Raw genomic sequence first — 17,588 nt, 5'->3', positions numbered from 1 at the left:
AAGCTTCAAGATGCTTCAATGGAGGTGGATCTGGGATTTTTGGTGTGGATATGTGAAAATAGTATGAATTTGGCTTCAAAATGGCATTATAACTTTACTTGATGGGTTGTGATGAAATGGCTTGGGAGGGATTATATTTATAGGCTAAGGGCTTGGGGGATGGAAGGTTAAGATGCAAGAAAAGATGAAAGCTTAAGGAGGGCTAGGATGCACTCAAAGGGGGGCACATATATTGTGCTTGTTTAGCACCAACCAAGGAGTGATACATGTCACAGGGTGAGTGGATGGAGGAAAGGGGATGAGTGAGTCCACAAAGGAGGATCAAGGCCTTAAAGACCCTCATAAATGGCTTGTAAGAGCAATGAATGGGCTTGTAAGAGTCTTTATGGCTTTGTAAGAGCAATGAAGGCTTGGTGGTTGGGATATTTTGGAGGGAGTTGAGATTGTTGACTTTGCTTGGCTTAGGAAAGTCTTAAGCTTACTTAGGGAATGTGACAACGTTAGGGAGGGGATTAGAGATGGTTTAGGATTAGATTAGGCTTGTTAGAGATATACAAGTGGATGGCATTCATGAGGGTGGGTGATTTAGTGGCTAAGCTAGGTTAGTATGGATGGATGGTGTGGATTAGTCTAGATGAACGATTAGGGATAAGTTAGGGGCTATTAGATTTTGAGGACTTTTATTTATTAAAGTGATTTTAATAAATTTGGGATTTGGAATTAGATAGGAGAATAAGATTAAATTGATAAATAATAGGTCATTTGATTTATCAATTAGGACTATAGATGATTAATTAAATTAATAAGCTAGGGGATGTCAAAGGATTAACTAAATAAGGATTTAGTTAATGATGCCTTTAGAGATAACTAAATAGGATTACCGAAGCAGTATAATAAAATTTAGGTGTCTACAATATATACATATACATATATGGCTATGTGCAATATCATGGTGTGCCAAAAAGTGGCAATGTGAAAAAAAATAGAGTTTGAACACGTCTAAAAGCACTTCAAAATCCGCTCTGACTTTTTTTCACCTATCCAGGTACCAAACTTGGAAAGTAAGGCCCAAGCCTTATCGGATATCCGATATGAGATTAGATATCGGATATCTGATATGAGATCAGATATTGGATCTCATATCGAATATCCGATATGAGATCCGATATCCGATATCGGCGGCATAAAAATTGGAGGGAAAAGGGACAAAAATTAGAGAGAAAAACAAATTTGTAAGTGATATAACTAATTTGAGTTATGAAATATGTAAAGATATAATATATAATCTATAAATATATAATATAATAACATAACCATTATATATAAAATAATATATAATCTATATATTATATAATAATATAATATTATATTATATATATATAATGTAATGTAAAGATATAATATATAATCTATTAATATATAATAATATATTATGTTATTATTATTATTATCTATAAATATAATATATATTATTATAATATATTATTATTATATTTACTATATTTTTATTAAATATAATAACGTAATATATTATATATATGTTATTAATACATATTGTTATTATTATTATATATAAATTATAATCTATAATATATTATTATTATTATTATCATATGTAAATTATAATATATAATATATTATGTTATTATTATTATAATCTATAAATTTTATATATATATATATATATATATACATATGATTCTTATACTATATTATTATTATTTTTACTATACTATTTCTAGTGGAGTCATTTATATGGGTCAAAAGGGCTCACAGGATGACCTATGACCCCTTTCGACACATTCCATGATGACATATGTCCCTAAGGGATCCTAGGACCCCTAGGGACAAATTAGAATAGTTTATATGGGTCGAAGAGGGTCACAGGATAACCTATGAACCCTTTTGACATATTACGAGATGACATTTGTCCCTAGGGGTCCTAGGACCCTTAGGGACATATTAGAATCATTCATATGGGTTGAAGGGGGTCATAGGGTGACCAATGACCACCTTCAACACATTCCACGATGACATATGTCCTTAGGGGTCCTAAGACCCTTAGGGACATATTAGAATCATTCATATGGGTCGAAGGGAATCATAGGGTGACATATGACCCCCTTCGACACATTCCACGATGACATATGTCCCTAAGGGTCCTAAGACCCTTAGGGACATATTAGAATCTTTCATATGGTTTGAAGGGGGTCATAGGGTGAACTATGACCCCCTTCAACACATTACATGATGACATATGTCCCTAGGGGTACTAAGACACCTAGGGACATAATAGAATGCTTCATATGGGTCAAAGGGGGTCATAGGTTGACCTATGACCCACTTTGACCCATTAAATGATGACATATGTCTGTAGGGGTCCTAAGACCCCTAGGGACATATTAGAATCATTCTTATGGGTCAAAGGGGCTCATAGGGTGACCTATGACCCCTTTCGACCCATTAGATGACGACATATGTCCCTAGGGGTCCTAGGACCCCTAAGGACATATTAGAATCGTTCTTATGGCTCAAAGGGGTTCATACGTTGATATATGACCCTCTTTGACACATTACATGATGACATATGTCCCTACGGGTCCTAGGACACCTAGGGACATATTAGAATGCTTCATTTGGGTCAAATGGTGTAATAGGTTAACCTATGACCCCCTTCGACCCATTAAATGATGACATATATAGCTAGGGGTCCTAAGACCCCTAGGGACATATTACAATCATTCTTATGGGTCACAGGGGGTCATAGGTTGACCTCTAACCCCCTCTGACCCATTACATGATGACATATGTCCCTAGGCATCCTAGGACCCCTAGGGACATATTAGAATGTTTCATATGGGTCAAAGGGGGTCATAGGTTGACCTATGACCCCCTTCGACCCATTAAATGACAACATATATCCTAGGGACATATTAGAATCTTCAACCCATTACATGACGACATATGTCCCTAGGGGTCCTAGGATCCCTAGGGATATATTAGAATCATTCATATGGGTTAAAGGGGGTCATAGATTGACCTATGACCATGTTCGACCCATTACATGATGACATATGTCCCCAGGGGTCCTAGGATCCCTCAGGACATATTAGAATCGTTCATATGGGTCAAAGGAGGTCATAGGTTTACCAATGACCTCCTTTGACCCATTAAATGACAGCATATGTCACTACCGATCGTAGGATCTCTAGGGACATATTAAAACTGTTCTTATGGATCAATAGGGGTCATAGGTTGACCTATGACCCCCTTCAACCCATTAAATGATGACATTTGTCCCTAGGGGTGCTAGGACCCCTAAGGACATATTACAATCATTCTTATGGGTCAGAGGGGGTCATAGGTTGACCTATAACCCCCTTTGACCAATTACATGACTACATATGTCCCTAGGGGTCCTAAGACCCCTAGGCACATATTAGAATCCTTCTAATCGATCAAAGGGAGTCATAGGGTGACCTATGGCCCCCTTCAACCCATTACCTGATGACATATGTCCATAGGGGTCCTTGGACCCCTAGGGACATATTAGAATACTTCATATAGGTCAAAGCGGGTCATAGGTTCACACATGACCCTCTTCAACCCATCAAATGACGACATATCTCCCTAGGGGTCCTAGGACCCCTAAGGACATATTAGAATTATTTTTATGGCTCAAAGGAGGTCACAGGTTAACCTCTAACCCCCTTCGACATATTACATGACGACGTATGTCCCTAGGGGTCTTAGGACCCCTACGAACATATTAGATTCGTTCATATGGGTCAAAGGGGGTCATAGGTTGACCTATGACCCCCTTTGAACCATTAAATGATGACATATGTCCCTAGGGGTCCTAAGAGCCCTAGGGACATATTAGAATCATTCTTATGAGTCAAAGGGGGTCATAGGTTGACCTATGACCCCCTTTGACCAATTACATGATGACATATTTTCCTAGGGGTCCTAGGGGTCCTAGAAATGTCTTAGAATTTTTCACGACCCATTACATAATGACGTAGTCCCTAGGGGTCCTAGGACCCCTAGGGACATATTAGAATCTTTCATATGGGTCTAAGGGGGTCATAGGTTGACTTATGACCCCCTTCGACCCATTATATGACGACATATGTCCCTAGGGGTCCTAGGACCCGTAGGGACATATTATAATCGTTCATATGGATCAAAGGGGGTCATAGGTTGACCTATGACCCCCTTCGACCCATTAAATGATGACATATGTTCTTAGGGGAACTAGGATCCCTAGGAACATATTAAAATCATTCATATGTGTCAAAGGGAGTCATAGGGTGACCTATGACCACCTTTGACACATTACATGATGACATATGTCCCTAGGGGTCCTAAGACCCTTAGGGACATATTAGAATGCTTCATATGGGTCAAATGGGGTCATATGATGACGTATGACCCCCTTTTACCCATTAAATAACAAGATATGTCCCTAGGGGTCCTAGGACCCCTAGGGACATATTAAAATTGTTCTTATGGGTCAAAGGGGGTCATAGGGTGACCTATGACCCCCCTCGAACTATTACATGACGACATATGTCCTTAGGTATCCTAAGACCCCTACGAACATATTAGAATGCTTCATATGGGTCGATGGGGGTCATAGGTTGACCTATGACCCACTCCGACCCATTAAATGATGACATATGTCCCTAGGGGTCCTAGGACCCCTAGGGACATATTAGAATCGTTCTTATGGGTCAAAGGGGGTCATAGGTTGACCTATGACCCCCTTTGACCAATTAAATGACGACATATGTCCCTAGGGGTCCTAAGACCCCCAGGGAGATATTAGAATCGTTCTTATGGGTCAAAGGGGGTCATAGGGTGACCTATTACCCCTATCAACCCATTAAATGATGACATATGTTCCTAGGGGTCCTAGGACACCTAGGGACATATTAGAATGCTTCATATGGGTCAAAGGGTGTCATAGGTTGACCTATGACCCCCTTCGACCCATTAAATGATGACATATATCCCTAGGGGTCGTAGGACCCCTAGGGACATATTAGAATCATTCTTATGGGTCAAAGGGGGTCATAGGTTGACCTATGACCACCTTCGACACATTACATGATGACATATGTCCCTAGGGGTCCTAAGACCCTTAGGGACATATTAGAATTCTTCATATGGGTCAAACGGGGTCATATGTTGACCTATGAACCCCTTTTACCCATTAAATGACAAGATATGTCCCTAGGGGTCCTAGAACCCTTAGGGACATATTAGAATTGTTCTTATGGGTCAAAGGGGGTCATAGGGTGACCTATGACCCCCTTCGAACCATTATATGATGACATATGTCCTTAGGGATCTTAGGACCCCTACGAACATATTAGAATGCTTCATATGGGTTAAAGGGGGTCATAGGTTGACCTATGAACCCCTTTGACCCATTAAATGATGACATATGTACTTAGCGGTCCTAGGACCCCTAGGGACACATTAGAATCATTCTTATGGGTCAAAGGGGGTCATACGTTGTCTTATGACCCCCTTTGACCCTTTAAATGACGACATATGTCCCTAGCGGTCCTAAGACCCCTAGAGACATATTAGAATCATTCTTATGGATTCAAGGGCGTCATAGGTTGAACTATGACCCCTATGTCCCCCTTCGACAGATTACATGATGACATATGTCCCTAAGTGTCCTAGGACCCCTAAGGACATATTAAAATTGTTCATATGGGTCAAATGGGGTCATATTTTTACCTATGACCCCCTTCGACCCATTACATGACGACATATGTCTTTAGGCGTCCTATGATCCCTAGGGACATATTAGAATCGTTCATATGGGTCAAAGTGGCTCATAGATTGATTTATAACACTCTTCAACCCATAAAAATGATTCTAATATCTACTTAGGGATTCTAGGACCCCTAAGAACATATATCATCATTTAATAGGTCGAAGGGGATCATAGGTACCCATATGGGCCCCTTTGACCCATAAGAATGATTCTAATATGTCCCTAGGGTTCCTAGGACCCCTTAGGGACATATGTCATCATGTAATGGATCGAAGGGGGTCATAGGTCAACCTATGACCCCCTTAGACCCATAAGAACGGTTCTTATATGTCCCTAGGGATCCTAGAAACCCTAGGGACATATGTTGTCATGTAATTGGTCGAAGGGGGTGATAGGTCACCCTATGACCCCCTTTGACCCATATGAACGATTCTAATACGTCCCTAGGGGTCCTAGGACCCCTTGCTATATATGTCATCATTTAAGGGGTCGAAGGAGGTCATAGGTCAACCTATGACACCCTTTGACCCATATGAAGCATTCTAATATGTCCCTAGGTGTCCTAGGACCCTTAGAGACATATGTCGTCATGTAATGTGTCGAAGAGGGTCATAAGTCAACCTGTGACCCCCTTTGACCGATAAGGACATATGTCATCATCTAATGGGTTGAAGGGGGTCATAGGTCACCCTATGAGCCCCTTTGACCCATAAGAACGATTCTAATATGTCCCTAGGGGTCCGAGGACCCCTAGGGACATATGTGGTCATGTAATTGGTTGAAGGGGGTCATAGGTCAACCTATGACCCCCTTTGACCCATAAGAACGATTCTAATATGTCCTTGGGGGTCCTAGGACCTCTAGGAACATATGTTATCATTGAATGGGTCGAAGGGGATCATAGGTCAACCTATGACCGCCTTTGACCCATAAGAATGATTGCAACATGTCCCTAGGTGTCCTGGGCCTCCTATGTACATATGTCATCATTTAATGGGTTGAAGGGCGTCATAGGTAGACCTATGACACCTTTTGATCTATATGATGCATTCTTACATGTTTTAGGGGTCCTGGACCCCTAGGGACATATGTCATCATGTAATATGTCAAAGTGGGTCAATTGTCAACCTATGACCCCCTTTTACCCATAAGAACAATTCTAATATGTCCCTAGAGTTTTGACGACCCCTAGGGACATATGTCATCGTGTAATGTGTCGAAGCGGGTCATAGGTCAACCTATGACCACCTTTGACCTGTAAAAATGATTCTAATATGTCCCTAGGGGTCCTAGGACCTCTAGGGACATATGTCATTATGTAATGGGTCGAAGGGGAATATAAGTCAACCTATGACCCCCTTCGACTCATATGAATGATTCTAATATGTTCCTAGGGGTGCTAGGACCCCTAGGGACATATGTCATCATATAATGGGTCAAAGGGGGTCATAGGTCAACTTATGATGCCCTTTGACCCATATGAATGATTCTAATATGTCCCTAGGGGTCCTAGGACCCCTAGGGACATATGTCATCATTTACTGGTTCGAAGGGGGTCATATGTCAACCTATGACCCCCTTTGACCCATAAGAATGATTCTAATATGTCTCTAGGGGTCCTAAGACCCCTTTGGACATCTGTCGTCACGTAATGCATCGAAGGGGGTCATAGGTGAACCTATCACCCCCTTTGACCCATAAGAAGCATTCTAATATGTCCCTAAGGGGTCGTATGACTCCTAGGGACATATGTCATCATGTAATGGGTCAAAAGGGGTCATAGGTCAACCTATGACCCCCTTAGACCTCTAAGAATGATTCTAATATGTCCCTAGGGTTTCGAGGACCCTTAGGGACATATGTCATCATGTAATGGGTCGAAGCTGGTCATAGGTCAACCTATGACCACCTTTGACCCATAAGAATGATTTTAATATTTCCTTAAGGGTCTTAGGACCCCTAGGGACATATGTCATCATGTAATGACCTATGACCCCCTTTGTCCCATAAGAATGATTCTCATATGTCCCTAGGGTTCGTAGGACCCTTAGGGACAAATGTTTTCATTTAATGGGTCGAAGGGGATCATAGGTCAACCTATTACCCCCTTCGACCCATATGAATGATTCTAATATGTCCCTAGGGGCACTAGGACCCATAGGGACATATGTCGACATGTAATGTGTCGAAGAGGGTCGTAGATCAACCTATGACACCCTTTGACCCATAAGAATGATTCTCATATGTTCCTAGGGGTCCTAGGGACATATGTCATCATGTAATGGTTCAAAGGAGGTCATAGGTCAACCTATGACCCCCTTTGACCTTTATGAACAATTCTAATATGTCCCTAGGGGTCCTGGGACCCCTAGGGACATATATCATCATTTAATGGGTCGAAGGGGGTCATAGGTCAACCTACGACCTCTTTTGACCCAAATGAACAACTCTAATATGTCCCTAGGGGTCCTAGGAGCCCTAATGATATATGTCATCATTTAATGGGTCAAATGAGATCATAAGTCAACCTATGACCCCCCTTTTACCCATATGAACAATTCTAATATGTCCCTAGGTGTCCTATGACCCGTAGGGACATATGTCATCATGTAATAGGTCAAAGGGGGTCATAGGTTGACCTATGACCCCATTTGACCCATAAGAATGATTCTAATATGTCCCTAGGGGTCCTAGGACCCCGAAGGACATATGTCATCATGTAATGGGTTGAAGGGTGTCATAGGTCACCCTATGACCCCCTTTGACCCATAAGAAGGATTCTAATATGTCCCTAGGGGTCCTAGGACCCTAGGGACATATGTCATCATGTAAAGGGTCAAAGGGGGTCATAGGTCAACCTATGATCCCCTTTGACCCATAAGAACGATTCTCATATGTTCCTACGGGTCGTAGGGACATATGTCATCATGTAATGGGTCAAAGGGGGTCAAAGGTCAATCTATGACCCCCTTTGACCCATATGAACAATTCTAATATGTCCCTAGTGGTCCTAGGACCCCTAAGGACATATGTCATCATTTAATGAGTCGAAGGGGATCATTGGTCAACCTATGACCCCCTTCGACCCATATGAACGATTCTAATATGTCCTTAGAGGACCTAGGACCCCTAGGGACATATGCCATCATGTAATGTGTCGAATGGGGTCATAGGTTGACCTATGACCCCCTTTGACTCATAAAAATTATTCTCATATGTCCCTAGGGGTCCTCAGGACATATGTTGTTATGTAATGAATCAAAGGGGGTCATAGGTCAACCTATGACCTCTTTTGATCCATATGAACAATTATAATATGTCTTAGGTGTCCTAGGACCCTTAGGGACATATTTCATCATTTAATGGGTTGAAGGGGGTCATAGGTCAGCCTATGACTCCCTTTTATCCATATGAACAATTCTAATATATCTCTATGGGTCCTAGGACCCCTAGGGACATATGTCATCATTTAATGGGTCGAAGGAGTTCATAGGTCAACCTATGATCTCCTTTGATCCATATGAATAATTCTAATATGTCCCTACGGGTCCTAGAACCCCTAGGGATATATGTCATCGTTTAATGGGTCGAAGGGGGTCCTAGGTCACCCTATGACCTCCTTTGACCCATATGAACGATTCTAATATGTCCCTAGGGGTCTTAGAAACCCTAGGGACAAATGTCTTCATGTAATGGGTCAAAGGGTGTCATAAGTCAACCTATTACCCCCTTTGACCCATATGAATGATTCTAATATGTCCCTAGGGGTCCCAAGATCCCTAGGGACATATGTCATTATGTAATGTGTCGAAGGGAGTCATAGGTCAACCTATGACCCCCTTCGACCCATAAGAATGATTCTAATATGTCCCTAGGGGTCCTAGGACCTCTAGGGACATATTTCATTATGTAATAGGTCGAAGGGGATCATAAGTCAACTTATGAGCCCCTTCAACCCATATGAATGATTCTAATATGTCCCTAGGGGTGCTAGGACCCCTAGGGACATATGTTGTCATGTAATGGGTCAAAGGGGGTCATAGGTCAACCTATGACGCCCTTTGACCCATATGAACGATTCTAATATGTCCCTAGGGGTTCGAGGACCCCTAGGGACATATGTTATCATTTAATGGGTCGAAGGGGGTCATAGGTCAACCTATGACCCCCTTTGACCTTTAAGAACGATTCTAATATGTCCCTATGGGTCCTAGACCCCTAGGGACATATGTCATTATTTAATGGGTTGAATGAGGTCATAGGTCAACCTATGACCCCCTTTGACCCATAAGAATGATTCTAATATGTCCTTAGGCATCCTAGGACCTCTAGGGACATATGTCGTAATGTAATGCGTCGAAAGGGTTCACAGGTCAACCTATGACCTCCTTCGACCCATAAGAATGATTCTAATATGTCACTAGGGTTCCTAGGACCCCTAGGGACATATGTTGTTATGTAATGGGTCGAAGGGGGTCATAGGTCAACCTATGACCCCCTTTGACTCATATATATTAATAATATACATATATATTAATAAAATACATATTAATATAATAATATATATTAATAACACACACACACACACACACATAACTTTATTATATTTAATAAAAATATTACGTTATTATATTTTGTAAAAATAATAATAATATAAATTATATTTATAGATTATAATGAGAATAACATAATATATTATTATATATTAATGTATTATATGTTATATCTTTACATTACGTTATAATATATATATATAATATATTATAATACATATTTACATAATAATATAACAAAAATAATTTATAAATCATAAGCTATAAGTCTTAAATCCGATTTTCCCTCCAAAATGGATTGGGATTTCAAATTTCTCACCAAAATTCACCTAGTCATATCGGATATCCGATTTGAAATCCGATATCCGATTTCAAATCCGATATCCAATTAGGCTTGGTATTTACCAAGCCTACCCGGTCAACCCAAAAGACGTGTTTGAAGAGGGTTTTAGTGATACTCAGACTTCGAGTAGTCGTCTGACAATGTTATTTTGATTGAAATTGAATGAAATGAAACAAGTTTTTTAATATCGCTCTGAAGATTCCATCAATATAATTTCTTTCAAATTCTGAGATCGATAACTATTTATTAGTTAATTATCAATGAAGATTATTGTAAAGTGCTGATTGACATACTGATTGAAAAACAGCTATAATTTTCAAATGGTATAACATTTTTTAAATCTAAAAGTTGCGTCACATTCTATGCTTCGCCTAGTATAAGAAAAAATAAAATAAAATAAAATTTGGTAAAATTTTCTATTAATTAAGGTGGTCAGACACGGGACTTTTTTTTTCCGAAAAAGTTTTGGTAAAAAATTCATATTTAATTATTTATTTAGAATAAAAATACCAAAAAATATGTGTCACATCCGGGCATGAGTCTACTTTTCATATCTATATTTATATTAAAAAAATATTATCATTTGATTTTGATTAAGGTGGTCAGAAATACACCTACTTTTTATTTTTGCCCTGAGATTTTTGTAGTACTGCATTAAAATTCAACCTTTTGACCAATCAATTATTTTTTTCTCCTGATAAGGCCTAGTAGTTTAGAAACTACATTCAATTTCTTATAGATTATTTTCTTACAACTTTTTTATATAAAGTACATAACCATTTTAAAATTATGTGTCAAGTTGACATAACCTCAATTTTCTAATTTTTCATTGCCACTTAAGACCATAGTTTGGTACACCATGATCCTGCACATACCCATATATGTATATATATATATATTATGTGTATATATACATATATATGTATATATATACATATATATGTATATATATACATATATATGTATATATATACATATATATATACGTATATACATATATGTGTGTGTGTGTGTGTGTATTTTTATTGAATTTTTCTAACACCTAGTTAAGAAAAGAATTGAATAACTACTTAAAATAACATTGCAAGATTAATTTTTGGTTTACAATAATCACCAAACTGAGCCTTCATTCATAACATAATCTTTTGTTTTTCAACATATATGAAATTTGAAATTTTTTTGCTTAATTGAACATCATCATTTCATCTTATTTTTTATATGCATCCATATAACCAAAAATTACAACAAAAAAAAACTCATGAGAACCAATAATATTCAATCACTATTTTATTGGCAACCTAATTCAAAGGCTCAACCAGGAAAGAACCAAGAAGAAAACCCAAGGTCGTTGCCATTACAAAAAAGTTTTTAAATACAATTTTCATAGGATTCAAATCCCAAAAATTAAAACAATCAAATTAAATTTTCTTAATGATTCTTATCAAGGGATCCATATCATTATCTATAATACATTGCTAAGATCATGGAGAGAATAGAATCTGACCAGGTGACAAACAAGCATAACCAAGAGACAAAATCAAACATTCATATCAATACTAGGTTTTCACAACAGGATTTAACATTGAATCAAAACTAGGGAAAGGTGGATTTTTCCAATAGGAGATGTCAGACACAACACCAAAATAGGTTCCCAATCAGGGTTATAATTCAAGAACTTCCATTCTTCCATTTTTACATGCCAAAACTCATACATGGTTTGTGCTAACAGGTAGGACCTCATAACACCCTACCCTCTCTCCCTCAACACTATTGGAGTCCAACTAAATACATTTCCCAAAATTGGCCACTTCTGCCCTATCCAAGGGTGAGTAATGCCCAAACACCCATACAAGAAAACTTTCAAATTCAAACAAAAACATGAGAGAAAGCACTCAAGAAAACATAGTTTTTTGAATCCTTCCCAAAACAAACCCAACATACATACGAGCATACCAATAACAATACAATAGCATAGGCATGAAACAAGCATGAACAATTTGAAACAAGGAGATGAAGAAATCCTACCTTCATAAAGAGGTTATGGTAAATAATCAAATTGAGAAGAGCTTTTCCTTCCTTGCCTCCAATCTTCAAAGACTCCTCTCTAAAAGTAGAGATTGGGTAACAACCAAAAGTACTCCAAAAAGGGCCTTTAAATAAGATCCAAACTCAACCACCAAAAAGGGCAATAAATTCCCCCACTCACCTAAAAATGTAGATGTTTCTAACTTAACCAATCCTAAGGTTGACCACTAAGTGGAGTTGAGGTTATGCAACTCATGGTAACAACTTTCAATTTTTGCACAAAGGCAAAAATAGACTTTTTGAGTGACCTCTAAAGTCAACAAAAGGGGCTTAGGGGTTGGCAAATTCCCCCAACCCATACCCATACCCCTTGGGTATAAAGATTTCATGTTTTAAGGCCTTGGGAATTGATTTGGACCAAACAAATGCTAGAAAAATTTAGGAATATCTAACAACTCTAAAATGTAGATTAAGCACTAATCTGGATTAAGGGTAACTAAACTTGATTAAAAAAATTAGCAAAAAGGTCACTAACTTAGTTTGACTTAGGTCCAAAGGTTACACAGTTAACCCTAGCTAGTATGTTGAAAAGCATAATCAATTCACGAGTATCAAGTGACACTATAAGAATACAGTTACAAACATTAACATTTATTTGATGACGTAAAGATACATTCATACATCTCACAATATAATTTAGTTATGAACAAATTTTTTTGCAGAAATAGCACATAGGGATCAGTTTCATTCCTCTATTGGGTTTCTTAGCTAAAATATCCTGCACACTCATTGCACACATTAGCAGTCCCATAAAATCACATGCACATATGTATATACATATTAGGGATTGACATAAATTAAAACATACATCTTAAAATCAATCAGGGTTTCTTTTATCCTACTCATATCCTTAATCATTAAAATTTCATAATCAATGTGTTAATCTTGAATTTTACTTATTTCATCAACATACATATTCATAAAGCATTAAATGATGAACTCTAATATCTGTAAGTAAACATCACACACCATGAAATAATATAATATATTCAAGTATTTGATAATGTCTCAACATCTCAAGTCATGAGTATCAAAATAATAATAATTTATCACTATGCTGCGATGGCTCAGGGCGAGGCCTCACATGAAACCTCACATTCCATAGAGTTATCAACTCTCTAGATGAAATTGAAACAAGACAAGTTTGAAATGGATCCACCATAGCTATAGAAATGTAGTACTCTGTTAGATGTGCTTTCAATATCCATGAATTTATATATGCCCTTAATTCCCAAAGATTAATACCGTTATGTTGGGTGCTGTAAAGAATCATCGAGGGACCTTTTGTACCAAAAGTTTGCAGACTTAGAACTGATCCATCCTTTGTCTCTTTCTTTGCAACATCTTCGCTACCAATGTACCTATCAATGTTGCCATCTTCTCTTGAAAGATAATTTATAGAGAAAATATGTTTTCTTCCACTACTAGATGACACAACAATTTGTGACCCATTTGTAAACTATCCCTTATTTTTATTGTGGAATCATTTGATGCACTTAAGAAAGAATTATGATCATGTGAAATTGCATTACCATTGACAACTAAATTATTCTCTTGAAGATGTGCCACCAAAATTCCACTCAGTTGCCATGCACGATCTAGGATAGATGCTCCAAGTAAGATGATAATACAGTTGCATCTACTACTAATAGAAAACTTGCAATTACAATTGATGACAACAAAGAAATCTTAGAATCATCAAAAATAGATATATCTTTGAACTTATTCATCACATAAGTTATGTCATCATTTTCTCTTCCAAAAAAATCTCTTAGGACTTTGTTCACCTGTCTAGTAGAAGAAAAGTTGCCACTCAAAATAGAACCACTAACCAACTTGGGAGAAAAATAACCTCCCATACAAAAAAATATTTTTATTAACTCTATCATGGGTTTTGATGAGTGACCAACACCAAAGTCCACTATAAGGAAATAATAGAGCCAACAACTTGTGCTCTAGAAAAACTTGTCATCAAAATAGATGTTTCACCTTGTGAACCTACAACATCCTTGGTTATCTCTTCAATAAAGGATGATCCTATTGAAGACATTAAATTTTTTCCAATCTTGGTTTTTCTTTTTAGTAAGAGGGTACACATAAATTTGGGCACCTTCAAAAGATGGACCATGGTTGGAACCACTACCTATCATAGAATTTAAAGGCATTCCTTGACCAGAAGCTTGAACCTTCCCATGATTTTCCAACTCTGAATTATTTTGTCAAGACTTCATTGTACTAGAGATATTAGTATGTAGCTTTCCATTACTTTCATCCTTGTCCAATCTTCTCGCTTAGATAAACTTATATGCTACCTAAAGGATTCAATATTTTGATGTAGATATGACTTATTAATTAACCATATTTTGGCCACAATTGGATCAACTACTATAAAAAAAATAGATAAAATCTTTTTAGGTATATTTTTTATTAGAAAAAAAGTATTATTTGAGTTTAAACTAGGTTCAACAAGCTTTTGAGAAGCTAAAATTTTCTTAATTTTTCTCTAGCGGTTTCCTTTCTCTAAAACCTCTAAACACTATGAATTCTTGGCTTCCTCTATAACTTCATGAAAAACATTTCAAGATATTAGAGATTTTAGACATGGCAATAACTCAATCTCTAGAGTTAACAATGTTGGCTCTCTATGAAGAAAAATAAGAAGAACTAGTGAAAGGTAAATATAAGAGTTAACTAGTTGTAAACTCTCACTACTTGTAGAAATGAAATTCATAGCTATCCTTCTGACCCATTGGCTAGGATGACACAAAAGTGGAGAAAAATGTGTAACTAATCTAATCACTAACCATTTTCCTAGTAATTTACTTTTTGACAATGCTGCCAAACATTTCAATTCATTCATAATAACTTCTCCCACAACATCGCTTAAAGCCTTCTCAATGTAAGGACATGATACTACTCCACACTAATCTAACCAACAATATAACATACATGGATAATATGTTCAAAGAATACAGCTCATAAATGTTCATCACCAAATAAACTACCAAACAAACTATGAAATAAATTACCAAATCAACTACCAAATAAATCACCAATTAATAATGATCAACTACTAAATAAATGATTAAATAAACTACTAGTTATCAACAATCAATGGCCAAATAAACCGCCAGATAACAAAATTAAACAACCAAATAAACTGTTGTTTACCAAAAATAAATGACCAAATCAATGATTAAAATAGTTTAGTCAAAAATTTGGTTGGGAGATAAATATCTGGCAATAAAGTACTTCTAGTCATATGATCAAAATTTGTCATATATCTATATATCTAGTAGTTTATTTAATAATATATAATTTCTTGTGTACTAGTGATTGCAAAGCTGTAACATTACCTTTGAGGTTATTACTGATTAATAATATACATAGAGAGTAATACTAGCAATTTTCATTGAGAACGCTATCCCTACCAATAGTAGAAGCCCATGAGTAAGATCAATTTTTTTATAGGTTGAAGGAGAAATTTTAGAATAATTGTTCATATTTTTGTAGGGTAAATAATAAGGGACATGACAATGGTCTCAAAGCATAGTCCTGCCATCTTGTGGAAAAATGGTGAAGGAAAATCTATGATGGAGAGATCTAAAGATGTAAGATAGCTATGAAAAAATATAAGAAGATTATTTAAAGTTAATTACAAAAGTATATATTGTATTTACAAATGTAAGGAGAGATGGTGCTAGTTCAAATGAGAAGCATAAAGAGGATAACGAAAAACATATAAAGAATAATATCTTGGATGATATTGATGAACCAATCAAGAGAGCACCATTCTTTGAAAAATGAAACACCAAAATGCATGAATGGTAATGATGATTTTATGGCATGAAAGTAGAAAATGTCTTCAGAAGAATTATATGACACTAAGTTACTATGAGACTTAGGAAGAGATAAAGTCTCTCCCAACAATTTTAGAGATGGATAATCCTAAAGAGATATCCATAGAGGCCTTAGGATGGTCTTAAGGATTACAAAGAGGGATAATCCTAAAGGGATATCCATAGAGGCCTCAGGAATAGATAAATTCTCTCCCTAGGATTATAGAGATGGGTAATCCTAAAGGGATACCCATAGAGGCCTTAGGATGAGATAAAGTCTCTCCTAAGGATTAAATAGAGAGAAATAATCCTAAGCAGATATCTCTAGTGACCTAGGATGAGATAGCATCTCTCCTATGGATTACTAAGATGAGTACTTCCCAAAAGGATACTCATAGAGGCCTTAAGGTGAGATAAATTATTCTTTTAAGGATAGTAGCAATGGATAAATCCCAAAAGGATAGCCATAGAGGCCTAGGGTGGGATAAAGTCTCCCGTAAGGTTTACAAATGCATATAAAAAGAGGGTATCAATAAGGATTTGGAAGAGATAAAGTCTCTACCAATACTTATGAGGAGTACTAATAAAGACTTGTCATGGGTCAAAGAAAGGAAAAGGAATGATCAAGAAGTACATAGTATATAAAGATAAGTTCCTCTTTTAAAATTGATCTTAGTAATTTAAAATTTAATCTTATGATATTTAAATTTATATTTTCAACTATCTAATCCCAAAGTAAAATTCTTGTTGTAGGATTGTTGACCATATCATAAGGTGATGGTACTTAATTACTTGAGGATAAGACATTTTGGGAAGGACAAACTGTAATCTCCCCATATCCTAGGTAATTTTTAATAATAGAGTTAATATAAGGAATACATAAATAAATATAATCTAATATACTTATAATTATAGTTGATAAAGTTAAATAAACAATAATATCTATTTATAAGATTGAATTTAATAAATAA

Source organism: Cupressus sempervirens, chromosome 5 (assembly GCF_028749045.1).
Source record: "Cupressus sempervirens isolate cs-2001-9-10 chromosome 5, ASM2874904v1, whole genome shotgun sequence".
Lineage (NCBI taxonomy): Eukaryota > Viridiplantae > Streptophyta > Pinopsida > Cupressales > Cupressaceae > Cupressus > Cupressus sempervirens.
This window is presented reverse-complemented; position numbering follows the sequence as displayed.